Source organism: Sarcophilus harrisii, chromosome 4, assembly GCF_902635505.1.
Source record: "Sarcophilus harrisii chromosome 4, mSarHar1.11, whole genome shotgun sequence".
Classification (NCBI taxonomy): domain Eukaryota; kingdom Metazoa; phylum Chordata; class Mammalia; order Dasyuromorphia; family Dasyuridae; genus Sarcophilus; species Sarcophilus harrisii.
Genome location: NC_045429.1, coordinates 6,321,364 through 6,345,112, shown reverse-complemented (window position 1 = coordinate 6,345,112; position 23,749 = coordinate 6,321,364). Strand labels below are relative to the sequence as shown.

At 39.2% G+C, this 23,749-nt stretch overlaps 1 protein-coding gene and 1 long non-coding RNA gene across 2 annotated transcripts in view; one reads left to right on the top strand and one right to left on the bottom strand.

Moving 5' to 3' along the window:
* NEGR1 (neuronal growth regulator 1) overlaps positions 1–23,749 on the bottom strand; it is a 1,024,353-nt gene that overhangs the window by 44,141 nt on the left and 956,463 nt on the right. The gene's annotated exons all lie outside the window — the stretch shown is intronic.
* Positions 15,780–23,749, top strand: part of LOC116423364 — a 67,397-nt gene continuing 59,427 nt past the window's right edge. The window contains exon 1 of the long non-coding RNA XR_004233953.1: positions 15,780–16,241. This is a non-coding gene — a long non-coding RNA (uncharacterized LOC116423364). The remainder of the gene's footprint in view (positions 16,242–23,749) is intronic.

The following is a 23,749-nucleotide window of genomic DNA, read 5'->3' as shown; positions in this document are numbered from 1 at the left end:
TGTTTTCTTCTTCTCCTGCCTTTTCTTCCTTGGCAATGCCATTTTATTTCTTCGACCCCAAGTGCTACACCTCGATGCATATGAGCGACATGTGTACCTCCAGGCTCTCTTCTGAGCTCCAGCCTCACATCCCCAGCTTCTCAGAGGATATCTCTGCTTTGTGATCACACTGGCCCCTCAAAATCAATGCATCAAGAATTGAATTTCTTATCTTTCCCTTTAAATATCTTTCCCACTCTTTGACTTCACAATATGCCAATAGTACCTAGTCATCCTTCTTCCAGGTTTTGACTTTACCTTTTTATCTTCTCTCTCTCCTCACTTATTATATTTGATGTGCCCAGGTTATATCAATTCTACCTTTTCAATATCTCCTATCTATCCACTAGTGTTATTCCTGGAGTACAGAAAGACAATGGATTTCTTTGAGTTTTTTCCATCTACACTTTCTCCCCCATTCAATCCAACTTTATTGTCATGCCAGAATCACTCTACTATGAGCATAGATAAGCTATATCCCTGGTCCCTAGCTCAGGGTTTTCTTTGTATGGTGTATAGTATTAACGGTTTTTTTGAATTAAACTAAGTCACAAAATAAGGGAATTTCTGAGGTTCAGAGAACTGGGTATAAGCTCAGATTCCCACAGGGCTGTTGTGAATTAAGATATACCTCATTATGCCTTCATAGCCTTTTTTGAGGGAGAGATTTTCCAGAACAGAGAGATAAGAATCTCCCTGTCCTTTGCACTTATCGGTCCTCATTTGTGGTATTGTGCTCACTTATGGGCACAGTGGTTTAAAAAGGACATTGATGACCTTAAGGATTAAAGAGAGCAAAATAATTAGGATGTTGAAGGGGCCTTGAGTTAATAGCAAACGAGGAATCAGGGAAATAAAGTTTTAGGAAGAGAAGACCAGGGAAGGGGTAGGGCCAAGTGAGAAGAAGAAATGGTTTATGGTATTAGAAGCACTGTCATGTGGGAAATAGAATAAACTTTCTTCTGCTTGATTCTGGCCTAGGGTTCTAAATCTGAGTTCTTCAGAGAGTTTTCTGAGTCTGTGAACTTGGATGGAAAAAATACATCTTTATTTTCACTACACTACCTGATATTGAGTCTTCTTTATCATCACTTTTATCTGAGATTGACCTTTTCCTTCAATTATGCCTTAAATCTATTATTCTGAGCAAGAGCCCTGGCAAAGAGAGCCATGAAACATAAGGGTAAGAAACTCCATCCCAGGGAATAATGGATAGAATTTTCAATGAAGCTAATTTAGCTTAATTTAATTAGAAACGTTCCTAATAGAAATATCCCAAAGTAGAATGCGCATTAACCCTAACCCTAAATGCCTCCCGACTCTAACCCTTAAAGGAAAGGAAGTATTGAGCTCTACCTCACTGGAGATCTTTAAGAAAAATGATCATGTGTTAAGAATATTATAGAAAGGAGATTTGTTTTGCTATGTTTTCAAGTTGCTTGCCAAGGTCCTTCTTAATACATGGATGCTGTGATACATTAGTTAGTGTCAGAAATCTTTCAATTTCTCCATTTTCATGTAAAAGTATCACCGCTGATGTCACTATTCTCCTAGTCACTCATCCCCAAGATCTGTGAATCATCTCAAAGGTGTATTATTCCATGTACTATTATTGGTCACTTTCCATCTCCAGCTTACTTTTCCTCAGCGTGGGATATTGTTCTATGTTTCCTAGAGTTTTTCTGCCATTTTGCTTGAATTCCTATTATAATCTTCTAATCTTATTAAATGATAAGCTATTTGGGGGCAGGAAATTTTATTTTCCTTGATTATTTCTCCAAAGCAATTGGCACAGGGTTTATGTGGCACAGTGGATGGAGTCTTGCATTCAGAGTCAGGGATACATGAATTCAAATTCTGCCTCAGAGACTGACTCAGTGGATAAATTTAGACAAGTCATTTAACTTCCCTCAGTCCCAGTTTCCTCATCTATAGAGTGGTGATAATAATAGTACTTTTTTGACATTGTTGTTCTAAGCATCACCTGAGGAAGTATGAGCAAAGTGTTATGCAATGCCAGCTATCACTCTTGTTATTAATTAGTAAACTTGATTTTGATTTACAGAAAATCTTACAAGAATCCAATAATTAGCACAATTACTGGAAAATAGTGGGTTCTTAATAAATGTTTATTAACTGAGAGCAAACCAGCGAAGACTTTCTTTGGGAGAATATAAACTAGATTTCATGCATCTAGCTGCTTACTCTATCGGGGGTTAATGACTTTCCATCAGGAAAGCTTTAAACCATGTTTGCTTGGAAAGTACAGCAAAGTAAAGAGAATAAAAAGCTCAAGGTCAAAGCACATAGCTGCATTTTTTTTTCCTTTTAAGGCTCAGACCGTCAAAAATGTTTTTAAGTGAAGATTGTAGATAATCGGGCCGTATCATTAGAGGGATTTGGCACTTGCAATGGAGCCCTAAAGATAAAATCTCTAAATATCGTTATACTTGAGGTTCATCGAAGATTTATGGCTCTAGAGGAGCAGGTTGACAGTGCATAAAAAGACTGAATGAGAAAGTGGTGACTTGAGCTAGAGAGTATGTAATCTGCTTGGGATCTGACTCGACCGTGTTCTGATTGTGGCAAAGTCCTCAGAGAAAAGCAACTACGGTGTGAGCCGGGGACACTGGGGAAAGACTGCCTATATGACCTTGAGCAAAAGCAAACCAAAGCATTGTGGACAACTTTCAAACAAGAGAACCTTCCAGTGTGGACATTCTCATGTTTGTTCAGATGGCATATTTCCTCATGGGAACCTGAGTGAAGAACATGCATTGCAGTGATTATCTCACTGAAGAAAGCGGCTTTGACTTGGACAAAGTCATACAATGAATAACAATAAATCCAACCTACATTTCATGAAGGCTACTATGGTGGATGGAGAATAGCCTCAGTCTCGAAGTCATAGGTTCAAGTCCTATCTCAGATATATACTGTTAACTTGGGAAAAGTTCCCTAAATTGGTGGAGGCTATTCATCATCCAGAGATTCTAATATCTATAAAATCATGCCTGGTTAAAAAGTCTGCCAAGCTGCATAATATCCAGTGGAAGGTGATTGTTGTGGTGATGTGATTATGGCATAAAAACAGCACATGAAAAAACTAGGAGTATTAATCCCATAGAAGAAAAAATGGAGGTTGGAAATTATGAAAACCATTCTTAAGTATCTGAATGACTTTTGCAAAAAGGAGATGTTTTCCTTGGTCCCACAGGGAATATTATAATAGATGGAAGCTGTCAAGAGGCAGCTTTATCTAAGGAAGGAAAGACTTTCTGACAGGTTTCATTCAGTCCTGCTCAATTCACTGAAACTCCATTTAGAATTTTCTTGTCTGATACTGGACATTTCCTTCTCTACGTCATTATACAGATGAGGAAACTGAGGCAAACAAGTTTAAATGACTTGCCTAGAGTCACAGTCTACTTGTGTCTGAGGTTGGATTTGAATTCAGATCTTCCTGACTCCAGACCGCTGTGCCACCGAGCTACCCCACGAGAGGACACCTCAGAAGTGAAATTGACCCTTTTTGAAGGCAGTGAGTTCCTTTCACTCGAGGACTTGAAGTAAAGAACAGATGTCCACATCTTAGGGGATTTGTAAAGAGAATATTATATTCATGGATGGATTGGTCCAGGTGATCAATGAGCAGCTCTGAGGGTCTCTGATTATGATGCAGCAGGTAAAAAAGAGCAGAATCAAAATGGAGGTATAGGAATGAGAGCAAGGTGGCCAATATTTGTGTGTGTGTGGCAAGACACTTCTTGCTGATTGAAAAAATACATCTCCTCTTATAGTTACCTAAAGCTTGCATTCATGGACCTTTCAGGCCTCTGGTGCTCTGTCCAGCAAAGCTTCACCCTAATCTCTCTCACCAGCTCCTGCACTATTATTTCTAGAATGCTTCTGCACCTTTGCAGGCCCTCTCTTTTTCCCCTAAGGTGAATCCAGTCTTTCAGCACAACTACAGCTGTGTCAGACTCCTTACCATTTTCCTCTATTACCTTTAAAATATTTTATGACTCTAGGATTCTATGACACTATGAAACCCTGTATAAGCATAACTGCCCAGGGATGAAGAGGAATGACTTTTTCACACAGTAGTTCATGGAAACCTTGGACAGCTCCCAGGGAGGTGTCTTTCCCCAGTGTCCTCTGGGATATAGAATGCCAGTGACAAAGTATGGATGAGCCAATACAAGCATCCACAGCTAATCCATTTGAAATGCCCAATGATTTTTCCCTCCAGGAATCTCTGGGAAAGCATAAGTTACCAAAAAATAAGGTAGCATGTTTCTATTTATTTAGAAACTTTTCTTTCCTATGATACATTAATATTTGTTTTTTTTTCAACAAAGGCCATGTATATGCAAATACATATAATTATTTATATACACGTAATCATGAAATTAAAGTATATTAACATAAAAATTCCCCCTCTGGCCAATATTTTGGACTAGAAGATTTCATTTAAGCTGGATGACCTATTGTAGAAAGTAGTCGATCTGATTCATTCAATTTGACATATATTTATTAAGCACCTAAAGATGAACTATGTCCAGGGGAAACAAAGAAACCCCCCTCCCAATTTGAATTCACTTGAATTATAGACTTTTGACTGGGTTCATATTGGACTATATAGTTTCTGACCCTCTCTATGACCCTGAGATTCTGTACTTTAATATGACTTGAGAGGTTACAATTATACTATTTAATTTTCTACTTTGTGTAAAAAAGTGAAAATATCACTTAAATGAATAAAAATTATAATCAGACATGAACATCAATTGAACTTTTCAAAAACTCAACTACCTGCCTAATATATGTATGTGTGTGTGTTGTCCATAGACATAAATATTTGTCCCGAATCTATTTATCCATTCTGTAAATCAAGTCTGAACTTTAGTCTTGCATTAATTCAACAAGATCATCATTGAATCATATTCTTGATTTAAGATTTCCTTTTTCCACCAAGAATACCTTATCTTTTGAATTGGGTCAGTTTTCAACTTCATCATTATTGTCTTTTCCCTTTCTTGTCTTTGATGTTTAATGAGTTGTCATGTCTTGTTTATTTCACCTTCATGATGGTTCTCATAACAGTCATGTGACCTCGATTCCAGTTCAAGCCCTCATTATTTCTCCCCTAGTCCATCTAAGGAGATTCCTAATTGGTTTCCCTGCTTTCAATCTCTTCTCTTTTTACTCTTCTATATTAATATCCTTAAAACCAGCTGTCATTCTGCTAAAAATATTTAATGTTTCTCTATCGCCTTCAAGAAAAAGTGGGAAATCTTCATACTACCATTTAAAGTTGTCCACATTTTAGTTTTTGCAAACCCTCTTGGTTACTTCTTAGAAACAATAATAGCAATGATATATTTATTTATGTTCATTTTTATATCATAATCATTTACTACATCCTTCCCTCTACCCCAGTGAACCCTACCTTGTGATAAAGAAAAAAAAATTAAGAAAAAAACAAAAAAATAAAGAAGCATTTTTTTTTATAAAAAAGAAAAGAAGTATTAGAATAAGAACATAGATGTTTTTCCCCTCCTCTGGTGGTTCCTAACATTTCTACTGTGAAGCACATTTCATTATCTATTCCAGTGCTTTTTAAACTCTGGGTCACCATCCCATAATTGAATTGTAGGGGTCATGAAAAATAATATAAATAAAGTAGCAAGCCCTCTCATTAATATGCAAATATGCTTTTGTCTTTAATAAATGATAAAATTATATGTATACCACAGAATTGTTTTTAAAATAAATTGCTTTATGCTTTATTATTAGTAAATGTTTGATTTGTATATCTATAGGCCCATGGTTGTATAAAAATTTCTTGATTGAAAAGAGGTCAGGAGTGGACAAAGTTTAAGAACCCTGGATCTATTCATTCAAGACTTGCTTTGGTTTTTCTATTGCTGAGTTTAGCTTTCCATTTTATTTGATATTATTTTTCTTTGTGCCCTTTCTTTTCCAGTCACATTGAACTTTGGTCACTGGCCATCCATAATATTTATTTTGCGATTGTACCTTTGCTTAGATGTACTTCCACATCTAGAATGTGCCTTCCACCCCCCCACCCCCCTTTGTAACCTCAGCCTTGGAGCTTCAGATGCTACCTCTAGCCCAGCTGTGGGATTTCATTATGCACTCAAATATTAATTTTCTTTCTTTCTTGAAATCACTTTCTACATACTGACTGTGGATTGCCTGTGACTATCCCCCAGTAGAATGTCATCTTCTCAGTGGTAGAAACTTCTTTGATATTGTTTCTATAGCTTCAACTGTTAGTATAGTGGCTGGCCCAAAGCAGCATGTAATAAAACCATGGTTGATTTATCTTAGTGCAAGTGGGGAATCGAAGAAAGATTTATTGTGGTGTTGTCAAGTAGTTTTGAATGAGGAGTACCCTGCATGACTCTCCCCTCCCCTTTTGGCCATATTTGTAGAGATTTTTTTTCCTCTGACAGAAACTATATTGTTTTATTAGTGATGAAAGCATTGAAAATCATTTTGGAGAGAACAGCATGGAAGAATCAGGAAACATCAGTTGTGTGCCAAACAGATTTTTGTTTAGTTCAGTTGAGATAAATGTCTTGAGGAAACAGGTCTGGGGGGATTTTGTGGGGAATCTTTAGAAAGCAGGGAGAGATTTTTAAAATGTATTCAAAAGTAACAGCTATCTATAACTTTTGATAGCTTCTCATTTAAAGTTTCAACAGAACTCAGAGTCTCAACAAAGCCTGATTTGCTCTTGGGTGCTTTCTTCAAAGAAGGACTAAACAATTAGAATCATTTGTGGCCAGATCCCTTGTTTATTTAAATCACAAAAGTAATTTTTGACTAATTCCTAAATTGGAAATGGAAAGTTTAAGTTATTGACATAAGAAAAAAATTCATCAATTCTAGATTGATAAATAGCAAAAACAAAGTTGACATTCAACAAAAACAAAGTAATTTTAAAAAGCTAAAAAAAATTAGCAAGGTTACAAAAAGATCTATTTCATGTAAACATCTGGACATCTATTACTGTAGTACTCACAGTAAGTATTTGCAAGAAGACCCCTATCTTAAATAAATCATGGTATATAATTGTGGTGGAATATTATTATACTATAGTAAGTGACAAGTAGGATGAATTAAGAAAGATGCACGAACTGATGCAAAGTGAAGTGAGCAGAACCAGGAGAATGCTGTACATAGTAACAGCAAGACAGTACAATGAAGAACTGTGACTGACTTAGCTATTCTCAGCAAGAGTGATCCAAGACAGTCCCAAAGAATTCATGATGAAGCATATTATCTGCTTCTACAGAAAAAAAAATACTGTTTGAAAACAGAGCAGAATGCTATTTCTCTCTCTTTCTCTTTCTCTCTCTCTCTCTTTCTTTCTTTTTTTTTCTCTCTCTGTGTCTTCATGAGTAAAATTACTAATATGAAAACACTTTCCATAATTGCATACGTATAAATTAAGTCAGATTGCTTACTGCCTCAGAGAGGGGGAAGTGGAGGGAGGAATAAAAAAAATCGATCTTAAAACTCTAAAAATAGTTTCAAAATTGTCTTAACATGTCATTGGGGAAAATATTATTTAAAAAAGGTCACTGTAAAAAAAATTTCAGCTTCTATACCAAGATTTGTGGCACAGGTTAGTGAGACATAATACCTTCCCTATTAACTCATCTTTAATGCAGATGATGGAATAGGTAAGAGATGGATCAGAAAAGAATAAGAGAAATCAAATACTTATAGACTATACGAATACTGCATCATTGACATAATAAGCACTGAACAACATCACCAAATGAAGTTGATTATATTTTAACGGAAAGCTAATGGCAGTTCTGATACAGCATCATTCTTTTATAAAATTCAAGGTAATAATCTATACAATCAAGCTATTGAAGCAAAGATAAGCATTAATATAATATTTGTAGAAAGATTTAAAATAAAAAATACATAGAATGAACAATTACGTCAACTTCATATTGACTTAGTTCAGCAAACTATCACTACTCAAACATAGGATAACAAAAAAAGATGGAAAACCTGCCATAATTTCATGAGTCTTTGCTTGTTGGACATCTTTGTTGCACAAATTATGGAGCACTAAGTCTGGAATCAAGAAGACCTGAATTCTGAGCAAGTAGCCTACCTTCTGTCTGCCTCAGTTTCCTCATTTGAAATGAAGATGATAATACTCCCTACGAATTTTGTGAGGATCAAATGAGATAAGGTATAAAAACCACTTAGCACAGTATCTGGCACATAGTAGCCATCATAGAAATGACAGAATTTGTTTCTTTATTTATTAGATTGAAAGTACCAGGAACATTCAGAGATATTCATTATTTTCTCAAAAATAACTTTTGAATTTATTAGTGTATTTTGTATTAGATTCTTTTTGTATACATTATTTTTCTGCAGTGGAATATAAACTCCTTAAGGACAAGATGTTTCATTTTTGTCCACATTTCCAGAACCTATCATAACTCTTACTGGTAGTAAAGATTTAATAAATGTTTGTTGAATAAAAAGGAATTGAATTGGGAGGAAGAAAACTCCTAAATAGATGTTTTTTTTCCTCTCCAGGAAAACTAGCAAGCCTGTCGAGACACATTAGAATTCTCCCCCCTTCAGTGGCCAAATCCAAACCTTTCCAGACTATTCTTCCAAGTCCACAAGAGCCCAGGACCTTCTTGGAAGTGTCTTTATAGTGTAGAGAGTAATCCTTTCCAAACAGCAATGGGGTATCACCTCAGAAACAGTGCCCTCTCTCCTCTTGCTATTGTGAAGGACAAATTAAGGGAAGCAAAGTTAGCGATGGAGCTCTCCTAGAAATTCAATTTTGTGATTGTTACACAGCACAGAGCTGATAACCCTCTGGGGGAAGGCTAGACATGACATGATTACAAAAAAATGCTGAAAAAAGGAAAGTTGACATTTCTCTTATGCCAGGCCAACCAATAAGACAAAGCTAAACCAGCAACAACAACAAAAATTCTACTTCCCTATCACTGAAGAAGTTATTTAGAAATGTTATTGATGGGTGCCTCAGTTCAAAGAACCAGCTTGAAGTGGAGATAAAGGGATGTTTAAAAGAACATTGGATCTACTGAGGCAAAGAGGCTGTTGTTGCTGGAGCTCAGTCGGCGGAGATCAGGCTTTGCTCTGAGTGAGGTAGTAGAGGCTGATCTCACTTGCAGGAAGTGGGTGGGAGGGCAGAGTCTCCCAAAGAAGGGGGGGTACACTCTTCACTGACATATATTGACAAAATACCAAGCAGGTTGAGGTGCTACAGCTCCCGATTTATCCTTCATTTATGCAACTGCATCTCATCATTCTGGATTAAATATGGTCTAGTGGATTGGGCCAATTAGGTGCCATAGTGGGTAGAGTGTTGGATCTGAAGTCAGGAAGAACTGAGTTCAAATGAAACCTTCGAGAGTTACTAACTGTGTGACTCTGGACAGGTCATTTACTGTGTTTGCCTCAGTTTCCTATCTGTAAAACAAACTGGAAAAGAAAAAGACAATTGACTAATATCTCAAGAAAATCCCAAATGGGATCATGGAGAATCACAATTGAAATGACCGAACAATAACAAATTAGGTAGAATGCTGGACTTTGTATTAGGGACACCTGCATTTGAATCTTATCTCACTACTAGCTGGGAGATCCTGGGAAATTAATGTAGTCTCTCTTAGACTCAGATCCCTCCTCTGTAAAATGGAAATGATCACTCACCTCCGAGGGTACTTGAAAGGATCACATGAATTCACATATTTACAGTATTTCCTCAAACCGGAAGCCTTAAACCTTAATAAATGCTTGCTATTTTTGAATAGCAAAGGTTACATCATGATTATTCCAATTAATTATTATGCACCATGCCCACAGTTCAATGAATGACCATGTCAATATACACAAATATAAAAGTTCAGGGGGTTTTATGTGAAGATTCAGGGTATCTATGATGTTTCCTTTTGGACCCATCAAATTACTTTGTATTGTCAAAGATTAAACCTACTTTGATAGTGACATAATACAGAAGATGATATGAAAGTAGAATGAGAAGTTTTCTACTTTTGCTTGTACTGTATGTCGGGGTTCATCCATCTAAGAGACATCAAATCAGTTTTTAACCTCCTTGCAGTCAGATCAACCTAACTCAGAGTAGGCACCTCCTCCCTTCTCTCCCCCACCTCCCATAAACTCATGACCTCTATGGACCATGGAAATTCAGAATTTGGAAGACTTTCAGGAAAGGCTAGTTCAAGCATCCCTGAGGAAGAATTCCCCAAAGTGGCCATCTAACTTTTTGCTTGAAAATGACACGGGAGAGTTTGTTAGTTTTTGTGGCTTGTGTTCTAATCACAGGAAAACTCTTTGACATCAACCCTACAACTTTTCTCCTCAAGTTCTGCCTTTTTTGGCTCAAGCAAATCATGTCTAATCCCTCTCCCATAGGCCATTGTTCAGTTGTTATTGTTTTAAGTTGTGTCCAACTGAATGACAATCTTTCACATAATCAAAGAATGTTACTATATTTATCTTAAATCATTTAATTTCTAGGCCAAACCCCACCAATCCCTTTAATCTTGTATGGCATGCTCCAGATGCTCTCTTGCTCATTAATATTTTGCTTAAAAATTGGACCCAGAAGGGAAGACAAAGTTTCCAAATGTTTTGACCAGGGCACAATAGAGTTGGAACATCATTAGTACAAAGGATGCTAGACACCATATCCAAACTATTTAACCATTGCCCTGTACTGGAGGACTAATTGAACTATGGTGTGTGCAGGTTTTAGTCATCTTGGCATCCTGAGTTGCCTGTCATAAATTTGGGATCCATCCTTTTTTTTTTTAATTAAAGGTTTTTATTTTCAAAACATATGCATGGATAATTTTTCAACATGTAAAAGTTTATGTTCCAAATTTCCCCCCTTCCTCCTAGCCCCTCCCCTAGATGGCAAGTAATCCAATATATGTTAAAGATGCTAAATATATATGTTAAATCCTATATATGTATATATATATTCATACAATTATCTTGCTTCACAAGAAAAATCAGATTAAAAAGAAAAAAAAAATGAGAGAGAACAAAATGCAAGAAAACAACAACAAAAAAGAGTGAAAATGCTATGTTGTGGGAATCCAGAGACCTTTGAGACTCATCATTCTGCTGTTCAGAGTCATATATTGTGTTTGATTTAAGATAGAAACACAATCTCTTGACACTGGCGTCCGAGGGAAGCGGCTTACTAGCATCCTACTCTTCCAGCTGTCCCTAAGCAGGCATTGTAAACCTCCAGTGGGCGTGCTCTGGCTCCAGGGCCAAAGGCAAATTCTTTTGCTTAATGGAGTATTTTAGAAGAGGGTTTTACTACCTGTGGCCAGCCATCTTTAACAGTGCATCATCCCTTACTGCTCGATGGCTGTCATGTCAAGCGTGGGATGGATCTCAACAAATTTATTTTTATTAGCCCAGAACCCATTCTGGGCAAAAGTCCATCTTAGAATCGCATGGGAGACTTCAACTATGTTAAGTCAAACATTAAAAATCTCCTAGTGAATAATATCCCTGTCTCACCATGCTGTTGCCTCCTATGTACCCACAACCAACCTCCAGTGGTTTGTTCTGACACTAATCTCCTCCCAGGGATTTTGCAGCCAAGGAACTAGTTTATCCATGGCAACGATCCTATTTAACATTCCGATACAAGGGCCTACCAACTTTTTTGACGAGAAAATAAGATTTTATTTCCATATAAGCACAGAAAAGAGCTCTAAATCATCTTCCAACTTCCCAGTTTACAATTCTGAAGCATACACAGATACAATCATACTTTTTACTGCTGCTATTGAATATACTGGATTTTTCATGGGAAAAGTAAGTACAATAACAACATCCCAGAAGCAAAGTAGGTACCTGTCACTGGGAGACTCTGAGCATGTTGTGCTACACGAAATAAATGAAATCCTTTTTTTTTTCTGCTCTAAAAAATGATGACTATGAAGGATTTAGAAAGACGTGCAGGAGTTGGTAAAGAGTACAGTAAGACCAGAACACACACATATGCATAAATGCATACAGATATGTGTATATAATAACATACTTCACTAATGTAAAAGAAAAAAAAACACTAAAACGCATCAAATACCGATTCTCCGTAATGATCAATTTGGATCCCAATAAGATGCTGCTGAGCCATACCTCCCTTCTCTCACAAGAGGAAGAGGACTCCACATGTGAAATCTGGCACACATTGTCATATGTAGCGACTGGATCTTGGCTTAGCTATTACTTTTGATACAAAAAAGGTCAAAAGACCAAAGAGAGATTAAAGGGAAATGATTCTTAAATTAAAAAAAATGCCTCCATAAGATTTTGAAAAAAAAAAGAATATGCTGAAAGGATTTGATATTAACTGGAAATAGCATCTTTTCACAGACATTCTACCCAAAGCACATCATCTTGATGATGTTGATAGCACAGGTATGATGATAATGTTACAGGTATATTTTATAGTTTAATTCATGAGCCTTGGGTTTGGTCTTGGATGTACTGGAGACCCCAGTGGAAGCCAAAAGAAAGTAGAATATTAAATGCACATCAAATTTGTATACGCACACATATTCACTCCTCACTAATGAAACTATTGGGAGAAAAGGACACTGATAGTGTGTTTTAGGGCTGGGAGGGAGCTGGAAGATATCTTAGGCAGATTCTCTTTATTGTGAAGCTCACGAAACTGAGTAGTTCTTCAACTGAGTGAGTTTTTCAAGATCACATGCTATCTGAGTGTCTCTTGCCTCTTAGTTCAATAACATTCTTTCCATTGTCTTGCCATGTTTGTTATGTAGAAGGTCCCTGCTGCTGGAAATATGGAGGAATTGCCTGGTGACTTGTTTTGTTGTAGAAGGGCTTACCGAGTGGACAAACAGGGGCTCTGGATGTTGAGGACATGGTCTCAAATCTATCTCTGTTACTGCCCATAGATCTTGGGCAATCGCTTAATCCCTTTGCATCACTCTGTCCCCCTTTTGTGTTAGACCCAATGGTTCCTGAAGACTGGTGAAAGGAATCAAAGATCCAATTCAAAAACTCCCAGCAATTGCCAGGCTAGGCCTAAATATCCAGCAAAGGGCCCTCGGAATGATGTATGGAGTCATCCCAACTGTTTCAACAACAGAGCCTTTCTTCTTAGGCTAGGGCTCCTCCATTGTGACTAAATGGCATCCCCTCATTCTGCTACATGATTGCCTTCCCTCCACTATTCCTCCCAGACTTGCACACCACCACTTCAGGTTTATGTAGCGCTTTAGATTTACAAAGTACTCTCTTCATAACAGTCCTGTCATATCAGTGGTGCATACATAATTATTCCCATTTTTTGATTGTTCAGTTATTTTTATTTTGTAAATTCATTTTTATTATAATTTTTTATATATAAAACACATGCCTGGGTAATTTTTCAACATTGACCCTTACAAAAACTTCTGTTCCAACTTTCCCCCTTTCCCTTCACCTCCTCTCCTATATGGCAGGTAATCCCATACATGTTAAATATGTTAAAGTATATGTTAAATACAATATATGTATACATATTTATATAGTTGTCTTGTTGCACAAGAAAATTGGATTTAGAAAGAAGGTAAAAAAAATCTGAGAAGAGAAAAGAAAAATGCAAGCAAATAACAGAAAGAGTGGAAATGTTATATTGTGGTCCATACTCATTACTCCCATTTAATAGATGAAGAAACTGATGTTCAGGGAGTGTAAGGGAAGTACATGTTCCCATAGCCAATCTGTGTTAGAAGGAGGAAGTCTACTTAGAGTGCCTTGCTGGATTTGAGTCAAGAAGACTTGAGTTCAAATTTTGCCTCAAATACCTAGATGCTATATCTAACTTTGGCAAGCCCTTTTACTTTTCTGTACCTTAGTTTCCCCATCTGTAAAAAAGAGGAAGCAGGTAGGACTCAATGGCCTCTAAAGCCATTTCTAGCTCTAAGTGTATGATCCTATGAACTGGGAGTGTTGCCAGACTGAATCAGAGATTTATATTTTTAACAGCATCTGACAATTCTGAGAGTCTGAGAAGTTGCAGTATGATAGCAGGAAGGGCACTTGTTGTGAAAACAAAGGAGGAGGGAGTATGGTTCAATAGAAGGCCCTGGGTTCAAGTCTCATCTCCAGTGAGACTTTAGACAAATAACTTAATCCATTTAGGTCTCAGTTTCCTCATATGCCAAATGAGGATGTTTATCTAGATGATGTCCAAGGTCTCTTCCAACCAGCTGCCCAAGAGAATTAGCAAGAACTCCTGATCGGAAAAAGTTAGGGGAGCCCAGACTTAAACCCTCCCAGACCTCGGGTTCCATGTGGACCCTGACTTGTGTGTACGTTTGCAAAGATGGACGTATGCACACATGTACGTGGGGGTGCACAAAGCTCTCTGAACATCTGGTAGCAACTTTAAACAGTGCTACAGGAGATTGCCTCAGTAACACAAAAGCTAGAAAATCTTTCCACTTGGAAGAAGATGAAATATCACACAGTCCCAGGATACTCAAGTTTTATTTCTACTGCCAAGAATATTTCACAACTTTGCGAAGTATTTATGAGGAAAATTACTGAGATAGAATGGAGTCAAATTTGGTTTTATGGAGCATCTTTCATGTTCCAGGTGTCTCCATAGCTCTTCGAAAAGGCAGAAATTCGGAGATGATTGGAACATGAAAGTGCCCATATACCCTTAACTGTACCTGACACGGACTTGGCCCATGAACTGTGAGAGGCCGCTGGCCAGAGGCTCCAGCTGATCTCTGGTGCTTTGTTACGGGCTCTGTCATCCTGGACTTTCACCTGGACTGTGCAACCCAAGAGCAGCAGAGAGGACCGGATCTCAGCTAGAAGTGGCATAGGGCAAACTAGATACAACCTCACAGGACCTGAGTTCAGATCTTGACTCTGAGACTTAATTCCTGGACTGAGTGACCTTGGATCAGCGATTTCACCTTCTGGCCCTTTGCTTCCTGAGGAAATTGAGCTCAATGATCTCTACTATCTCTTCTATTGCTAAAGACATGATCTCAAGTGTGTAATACTCTCCCTTATCACTCTGCCTCCTGGATTCCTTCAAGATCCACTCAAACACCACCTGCTACAGGGGGCCTTTTTTAGTTTCTGCTACTGCCTTCCCTCTGAGATTGTTGTTGCTGTTGTTCAATTGTTTCAGTCGTAATGGACTCTTGGTGACTCCATTTGGGGCTTTCTTGGAGAGAGTGGTTTACCATTTCTTTCTCCAGATCACTTTAGGAATGAGGAAACTGAGGCAAACAAGCTTAAGTGATTTGCCCAGGGTCATACAGCTAGTAAGTGTCTGAGGTTGGATTTGAACTCATGAAGATGAGTCTTCTGGACTCCAAGCCCAGCATTATATGTATCATGATGCCACTTAGAGGTCTCACTCTAAGATTATTTTACCTCCCCTTTTTATCACATATATCTTTTATGTACATAAGTGTTTACTCTCATTAAGGCAAACCAATGTCTCAGATGTTAGAATAAAACTACAGCTAACTTTTCACTTCAAAATTTCCTTTACATTTGCTATCCCATCTCACGACAGCCCTGTTTAGTGGGTGCTATTATTATCCCCATTTTCAGATGAGGAAACTGAGACTGAGAAAGGTGGTCTAGATGACAAATAATGTCTGGAGCAGGATTTGAATGGGGGACTTCAAATTGCCAGCAAGGCACTAACTAGGAAGGGGAGCTCCTGAAGGGCCGGGGTTGTATTTGCCTTTCCTCCCATTCCCAAGTTTTAGGACAATACTTGTCACAAGTAAATGCTTAATCAGTGTCTCCTGACTGGCTGTCAGCCATTCAAAATAGGACAGAAAGGAAACTCTTCCCTGCCCTCACGGAGTTTGCCTTCTGCAAGATTCACAGGGAGAATGGGGCCCATTGTCAGATATGTAAACAGGAACAATAGAAAGGCTCCGTTGCCTTGACAAGATGGGGCTTTGGGATGAAGAGCTTTGCTCTTCAACCCAACCAGACCTTGTTTCGCCAGGAACTGGGCTCACCATTGGTGAGAGGAGCCCAGAAATGAAATGGTGGCTGCCCTCAGTGAGCTCCCCTTCTCCCCATGACACAAGAAAATGCCAATGTGATTTAAGGTAGGACAGAGCTGAAGAACCGAGGGTGTCGGGAAGGCTTCCGAGGGGAGGGGACCTATGCTCTTGGAAGGAAGTTTTGTATGAGAGACAGAGAGAAGAAGAGGAGATACTAGGAATGGGGGCAGCCTTTGCTGGAAAGGCAGGGACCAGTAGGAAAGGTTTCCAGCATGATTCAAATCCAGTGCTCTGGACTCCATGGGCAGCTGGCTCCCTAGTCCTGCCAGCGCCAGGACAAGCTCTTACAGAAAGGGACACTGAGGTCACGCCCATGGCCACAAAAATAGGGGCCTATCTAAGACCGGATTCTGACCCAGGTTGCCGATCCCAAGCCGGGCACTCCATCTGCACTGACCTGCTGAAACCCTTCAGACGTATGGGGCTGGGCTGAGCCCACATTAATCCACAAGATAAATGCTACATAGCAGCCTTTCCTTCAAGGAAAGTGGCTGGAACAGGGTGGCCTAGAACACCGTCCCCAGCCTGTTGCCAATGGCGAGACCGGCCAGCACGCGGGGCTCTAGGAAATAACCCAGATGGCCGTGTGCTGGAATGACGAGGTCCCACCGAGGCCCTAGACTCCTCACACCGGCAGCTTTTGCCAGGAGAGGCAGGAAGGGGGAAGCAAAAATAAATCCTATCGCCCTCCGTGATATTTGATGTTATGGAACTGTTTGTAACCAGGAAGGGATTGTGCTTGTCAGAGAGAATCTCCAAGGGAAATGAAAAGCTAATAAGGATCAGCAGGAAAGCGGGCCTGGCTCAGAACAGATTGTGCACTGAGGGGGAACGGGATAAAATGTAGGGAGGCCCAAATGGAGTGTTAGAAAGGTTAGAATGCTGAAGTGCGCACCAAAGCAAACACCTCTGCCCTTTTCCTTTCCTCTAAACCGGACCCCAATTACGCCGCAAATGTTAGACTCACATTTCAACCGTGGGCCCCACTGACCGGCTGTCTTCCCACAGTTGCATTGTGTTCCTTCTCTGAACCTTCGCTCCTGAGCTCTTCTGTACCTGCAATCCCTCCGCTTATTCAGAGGAACTTAGATTTGGAGCTAAAGGTAACCTCAGGGGCCATTGATTTGAACTCCTGCTTTTTACAAGCAAAGACACTGGGGTTCAGAGAGGTTAAATGATGTGCCCGGGATGACACAGCTAGTGAGTGTCTGAAGCAGAAATGAACCAGTGCCTTCCCGATCCCAGGTTCACTCTCCCCTCGCTGTATCACGCTGACCCTTCTTGTAGGCAACTGCCGAGAACATCATTTTAATCACATGTTCAACATAGACTCTCCTATTGTCAATTCTACAAGTACCTTCCCATGGAAGGCATTGCATTAGAGCTTGGAGTTTCCCTTTACAATTTTATCTATTTTATATATCTCTACATATGTATCTCTCTCTCTCTCTCTCTTTATATATATATATATATCTATATATATAGATATAGATATAGATAGACTCTATCAAGTCCTTGAGGAAAAGTAATTTTTGTATATGTTGGAGTGTCCCCGCCTTCGGTGTCTACTGTAGTGCTGTACACATAATGAGTTAACTCTCTCGGGCAATAAGCTTCTGACGACAGCCTACAAGCTTGCTTTTCTCTAGGTATCCCCGGTGCTTTGGCCATTTCACCATAATTAATAAGTGCCTATTGAAGGAGTATAGGTTAGGTCTTGGATAATCATGAATTATTTGTTGTTTAAATTCTGCTGCTCTTTTCTTTGCTCAAATTGGTTATGTGATCAGCTCTTCCATTGTGGCAAAAGGAAAGGCTTTGTTGTCACTCAGCAATGGCGTGACAGCTTTTCTGTCCACTCAGGTTGCACCTCTCAGTGCCTTTCTCGTTTAGGTTCTAAAATCCTTTTGGGTTGGGGACTAGTTCCCATTGTCAAAACCATTATTTTGGCAGTAGAGATTTTTTGATTAATGATCAACTACTTCCATTTAATGCACTGCAGACTTCAGAATGAGACCTCTTTTATGTCTTCTATGTCTTTGAGATAACTATTTTCTTTTTTTTTAAAGCTTTTTATTGACAGAACATATGCATGGGCAATTTTTCAATACTGACCCTTGCAAAAACTTCTGTACCAACTATTCTCCTCCTTCCACCACCCCATCCCTTAGATGGCAGGTACTCCCATACATGTTAAACATGTTAAAGTATATGTTAAATACAATATATAGAGACAAATTTATACAGTTGAGAGAACTATCTTCTAACCAATTTCTAAAATCCTGCTCCTCACTCCAAATCCCCATGGGGATTTGAGCATGGGGCTCAAACTCCTTCACTTCCCCTATCATTTTTAGCTGCCACTTAGGTCTTGGGCATTTTTAGTCTTTAAACTGTTTTATCCCTTCTTTGGTGCCTCCCACAATTCCTTCTTCTCTTCTCTTTCATCCCAGTTCTTTGAGGAAACATATCTTGAGTCCCTCAAGGAAAGAGGCATTCACACAACCACAGTGAAGTTCTTAGATTTCAGTTATCTAGGTTTATGATTAGCACCAGAGCCTTAGTTTATTGAAAACAGCAAAGTCAGAGGACTAGGCTTCAGAGGACTACACCGCTTTCTTATCCATCAGTCAGTCAAGCAACCAACATTGATTAAATTTTTACTTCATAGAAGACATTGGGTCAGACATTAAGGACCCCATAATGGAGACTGGGACTGTCCTTATTTTCAAGGTGTTTATATTCTGGTAAAACCATTGTACTACCAAGACTAAAGTCAGGAGGCAGCAATTGAACTGAAACATTTCTTACTCTCAAGTCAGCATCATGATCACTATTTGATGCTTTTCCATGTATTCATGTGTAATCCAAAGGAAAATCACACTCACATGAATTAGGGGAAGATCTATTGTTATTTAACTGAGATGTTCTTCAAGCCTGAAGAGAATTAGGTATATTTTGTTTTGTTTTGGAGAAGGTAGAGAGAGGTCTAGAATATGTCATCTGTTATCCCTCATACCTGGCATCCTGTCTCCTCCCTCCACACATTTGCATAAGCATTCCAAACCGGGCACCCCCTCCCTGCTCACCCCTTCTGTGAGAATCTCAAGCCTCCCTCAATATTCAGCTCCAGTATTGCCTCCTATTATTAGGATCCCAAAGCTACTATTTCCCCCTCCCTGAAATGACCTTGTATTTCCTTTGGGCTATTTACATGTGGACATATTATTTCCCTCAATCGAGAACAAATCCCTTGCAGGCAGGTGCAATATAGTTTGTGCCATGGATTCCTCGTGGTCAGCACCATCACCGTCATGTCATATGTGCATGGGAAATACTGGCTGAATAAATGACATTGAGTCTAAAACGTCTCATGAATAGATGGAGGGTTATGTGAAGGCCCATTTTTTGTAAATTTTGTAAGCCCCCATTCACCACAATGTTGGATTTCAGATATTTATAAAATAGAACGATGAATCTCATGTAAATCTCCTAAATATTAAATTCAAGAAATGAGCATCATTATTCCAGGCCCAAGACCTGGATGTGCCAAACAAGAAATAGGGAAGGTTTAGATATTCTCATATTATAGAAGAGAGGGAGGAAGGGGGAAGAGAGCAAAGAGAGAAAGGAGAGTCAGGCAGACAGACAGAAAGATAGGGAAGGAAAAACAGAAAGACAGAGACAGAGAGATGGAGACAGAGTCTAGAGAGGCACAAAAAGAGAGACAGAGAGACAGGCAGACACACACACACACACACACACACACATACAGAGAATTTTTTTTTTATTTTCTGCCAAAACCAATCCATTTTTCTAATGTGTGTCTTCTTATAAGACAGATCACTCCCAAATGGTTGTCTTTCAGATTCAGATAATTATCTAAACTAAATTAACATTCTGAACTTGGGCACGATTGCCAAATCTGAAGGTCTTCCTCTTTTGTGGAGAAAGTTTCAACTCATTTATTCTCTCCTAAGGCTTGAGTATGTAATCACTTTCTAATTTGAGTAAACAGTTTGGCCCACCCAACTCTGCAGAGAGCTCGATGGAGTTCTACCCAGTAGTTCCCAGAGAAAGCCAAAGCAAATGTTGATAGAGGACACATTGTTTGCTCATGGCTAACCTTCACATCTGACTTATCTATTACTGCCACAAAGGAAGCCCCGCACAGATTCCTTCTCAAATAGCTACAAGATGGCCCTAGGCCGAGGCACCCTGCACATAGGGCTAGGCAGAACACAAAGGGATTTGGTTTCGAGGGAGCCCATTAAGTGACACAGGAAAGGGAAGATGAATGTTTGAGAGAATAGATTTTCCTGTCTCTTTGCTTTTGACATTTCCGTCAGCGATGCGGGGAATCAATAAGCAAAATGAGGGCAGCATGTTGCCGTAGAAAGAACAGAGCATGGAACATCTGGGAACCAAAATCCACCCCTTCCCCTGCTATTTAACTGCTTCTGCTACCTGGGAGCCAAGGAGGATTTCCCTGGCTTCTGAGTCAGGAGAGAGAGGGAGGTGCAGGGCTTGGCTTTGACACTTAGTGTCTGTAATCTTGGGCAGGTTTGCTTTCCCTTGACTCAATTTCCTCAATTATAAAATGAGAGAATTTGACTAGATTCTATTTCCTAATTCTATTTCTGGGATACTATCTGACCTTCATTTCTTGGCCCTTAGTTTCTTCATCCCACAGTTCTTGGCTCATGGGAGCACTACTCAATATTCCCTCTTTGAATCTGATGCAGGGAATGAGGTGATTTTCAGTTCTTAGCCTTACACAAGTACACACACACAATATTTTATATATATGCATATATATATATATATACAATGCATTTTCATATATTTCAAAACAATTAATTTTCCTTGTATTTCTTTATGTATTTAAAAATGCTATTCTGGAAGAGTTCCATAGGATTTACCAAAATATCAGAGGGGACTGGGTCATGCAAAAGGATAAGAAGCCCCTGATTCAGCAATTGCAATCAATCCTTTCTTCTACTTTTAAAGCTTATGATTTTTGTTTAAGTGTATATGCAAAATATTTTTTGTTTCAAAATATCGGCCAAAAGCAAATGTTAACTTCAGTTTAAGAGAGTAAGAAAACACACACACAGACACACACACACAGACACACACACACAGACACACAGACACACACACACACACACACACACCCTCACTCATCGGAGTTATCTCCAAGTAGAGAAGCCCTGCCTCTCACTGAAGGTCCTCCAGCTTAGGCCAGAAGACCAGCTTTGGGGAAGTTCCGGAGAGGGAGGATTGATTAAATGGCAGCTGAAGTCCATTGCAAGTTGAAGATCCTGATTCATCAACAGGCCAGAAATATTGAGCCAGATTTTTCAGAACGTGGAATGAAGGTGCCTGGTCATACCTTTGGGAGAAGGATGCTCATGGAAAATGATCGTTCCCCTTTCTTGCTGACTCTTGAGCCTCCAATCATATAACTTCACTGAACTCATCTCTATGCTCATATTTCCTGCAAGATTGTTTTATGCGTCAGGCAGTAGACTGCAGCACAATTAGAGTGTAGCTTTTAAACTTGGACTCGGATATAATCTCTCTGCAGAGAGAGGTGGAAAACAACTACCCAGCCTACCCGGCGACCTCCAACATTTTGTCCTTGGTGGAGTCTGAAATCAGAATGAGAAACCTGTATTTCTCTTAAAGGGCTGTTTTCTCCCCATCACACCTTCCTCCCCAGATTACAAACTCTTTGAGGGTAGGATACTGTCTCCCCTCATCCTTGTACCTTCAGAGCCTAGTAAAATGCTCAGAACATAAATATTAAGTTGAATTGAATAGAATAATCCATCAATTAAAACACATTTATTAAGCTCTTACTATGTGCCATTTATTGTGCTAGCCCCTAATCCCAGAAGATATATCTAAATATACATTTACAACTACATCTACATTGATATTGATATTGATTTATCATATTTTTTCTCTCTAACATGTACAAATATACATATATACACATATAATAAAAACATTACTAAAAGTGTACTCTCTACCTTTTTCTGAACCTCAGCTTTTGCACCATTGGGGGAGTAATTGCTAAGTTTCAGTGTAGCAGCAGGATTCTCTGAGAAATGTTTGTAATCAATAAAGAAACATCTGTCAAGTGCCCGGTGAACCCCAGGCATTATGTCAGACACTGGGTGTACAAATACAAAAATTGTCCCTGCCCTCAAAAACCTTCTATTCTACCAGGAAAATCTATAGAATATACTTTCGAGGGCTAGGGCATTGACCTGAGCCTTAAGGGATATAGCAAGCTCTTGAGTGAGGGAACTCCTATGAATGCAGTTTAGGCTGTTCCTGCATTAATCTCAGAGAATTACCCAGCATCCCAAGAAGTGAAGGGAGTTAGTCAGGATGGTCTGGCCATCATTGGTCAGAGGAGGGACCTAATTCAGGACTTCCTAACTTCATAGAGAGCCCACACGTGACTCTTGGAGAGATGGCCAATAATGACCCTGAGAAGCAGTAGAAATCAGTAGAGGAGAACAGGCTTTTGTGTGTGTTTCACAGAAACATTTGGAAGTCTATTGAAGTCTATGGTCCTTTTCTAAAAATCACATTTTTAGATGTAGAAAATAAAATCCCTAAGATGACAAAGGAGAATGATTCTCTTAAAATCAGTAATCAAAGTATACTTGGAAACACAATCAAGGATTCCCTAAAATCTACCCACAGACTCATGTCAACAAGAACCTCTGTTCTAGGAAGATGGGAAGTTGATATGTGACCATTAACTAGTTACTTCTTCTGAGTCTTCTTTAAAATGAGGTTGTTATTTCTATACTTTCCATCTCAAGACACTGTGAACTTCAAATGCGCCAATGCAGTCTCCAAACTCTGGATAATTTAAATCTGCATCTAAACATAAATTCTGATTTTATTTTGTAAGGTTTCATAGCTGTGTGACCCTGGCAAGCCATTTCAACCTCTCAGAACACTAGACAACATTTTGACAACAGAAGTTTGGGGAAAGAGAGGTGCTGACCTCTGGAAGTTCCCCAAGTCAATGAATCCCAGTCCATTCTCTCCCTCCATTATAATTATAGAAGATCCAGCCAAGGAGAGTCCTGTTTGTTGGGGTAGAAGGAGAGAATCCCCAAAGAAGGGGGCCCTTGCTGGGCCACTGCTGATTTCCCTCTCACAGCTCCTTCATTTCCAGCCCTCTGATTAGTGCTTTTTCACATGCTTAATAAAAACAGATGCCAACCGTGTACTTTGTGTCTACAGATCTTGTCTTTGAAAGAAAGCTCCCAAATTGGTTCTTAAGCTCTAAATGGATCGAGGGGCACAGCGGCACATTTGGGTCGCAACTGTCACCTCCGTCTCATTCTGGCCAAGACAACGAATTGGCCACGGTCTATAATCCCTTCTGCTAGTTATTATTATGGCTGAGTACAAAAGGAGGAGGGAACAATTAAGAGAAAACGCAGGGAAGCTGGTTGCTAACACACACTGAAGGATGGGGTCAGAAGAAGGCGAGGGAAATTTAGATTGTATGGCAGCTC